Source organism: Palaemon carinicauda, chromosome 5, assembly GCF_036898095.1.
Source record: "Palaemon carinicauda isolate YSFRI2023 chromosome 5, ASM3689809v2, whole genome shotgun sequence".
In the NCBI taxonomy this organism is placed as follows: Eukaryota; Metazoa; Arthropoda; class Malacostraca; order Decapoda; family Palaemonidae; genus Palaemon; species Palaemon carinicauda.
This window is the reverse complement of record NC_090729.1, coordinates 128,219,679-128,221,327: the sequence shown is the minus strand read 5'-3', so window position 1 is coordinate 128,221,327 and position 1,649 is coordinate 128,219,679.

Here is a 1,649-nt window from a genome sequence, read left to right as displayed (position 1 = left end):
ACATATTGAAACAGAATAACGCTCGAACTCTATGTGATTTCCTAATTGATTTTAAAAGAAATCCTAGCTTTGAAAAATAGTTTATTTAGCAATAATATCGCTATATTTAATAGATCACACACTACTGTGCCTTACTTTTTCCTTCCATTTATACTATTGTAGTTGAATTCAATGATTTGGACAATCAACCTACGCTGTGTGCATAAAGGATTGTCTCATTTATAAAGGAAAGTATTCATAGATATACTTCATGAATAGAATCATGATTGAGGCTTTGTATTCACGAGAATAATTCCATTTTTCTATTCTTTTCAAAATACTTTTTTTTTATATTTTGTACTTAATAACAAGAGATTGGAATGTTACAAGAACATTTGATGTGGAGTTGTACTTAATGAAAGATTTTTATTTATAGCGTCAGTTTTTTTTATAACTATATTATTCTTATATTATCTCCGGAAGAAATGTGGCTTTATATATAAAATTATATTGTACTTTTCACGATATGTAAATAAATAAATAATGTACTTCCGATTTTAATTAATCCTGATACGTTCAGATGTGTTCATATGATTGCGTTGCATGGAAATTCGGTGAAGAAAGAATGATATTATATGTTTAAGTAAGGATTATTTATTTATATATATATATATATATATATATATATATATATATATATATATATATATATATATATATATATAAATAGATAGATAGATAGATATACACATATCTTTACATATATATATAAATATATATATATATATATATATATATATATATTATATATATATATTATATATATATATATATATATATATATATATATATATATATATATATATATGAGAATTTATCCTTTGTTCTTTTCTTGACCTGATTTGATGCTGGCATCCACCTAATATACACATACATACATGCATATATATATATATATATATATATATATATATATATATGTGTGTGTGTGTGTGTGTGTATTACACATATATAGATATATATACACATAAATATATATATATATATATATATATATATATATATATATATATATATATATATATATGTGTGTGTGTGTGTGTGTGTGTGTGTGTGTTTGTGTGTATTGGATACTAGCATCAAATTAGGTCAAGAAAAGAAACGCAGAATAAATAAATTCCTACTTCAGAGTAAGAATCCAGAATAAAGATTTGATATCAATAAGCACGTAAAAGCAAAATATTCAAAATAATAAGAACTTATCTAGCAAGAACAGGGAGTGAAAGATGATAATTGCCGGTTATAAAGTGGGAGAAACACAATATGGACACATAAGATCGAAAGGCAAGAAATGGAAGATAGAGGGGCAAAAGGTGTTAATAGTAGAGAAGCGAGAAGCAAATACAAATAAATGAAAGGCTAATAGTTAAAGATAAAGTCAAATTATAATAACAAAATTAAAAATGAAAATTAAACAAGCTACAAAAAAAAGAATAATTACTAGAAAGTAGAGTGCAAACAGAAATGATAATAGAAAGGAAAAATAAAAGCAGACAAGAACATTGCATGAAAAAAAAAAAAAAAAAAAAAAAAAAAAAAAAAAAAAAGAGGTAAACTATGATGAGCACCAATATAATGGAAAATCCAAATGTCCCAAAGGTCAACACAGA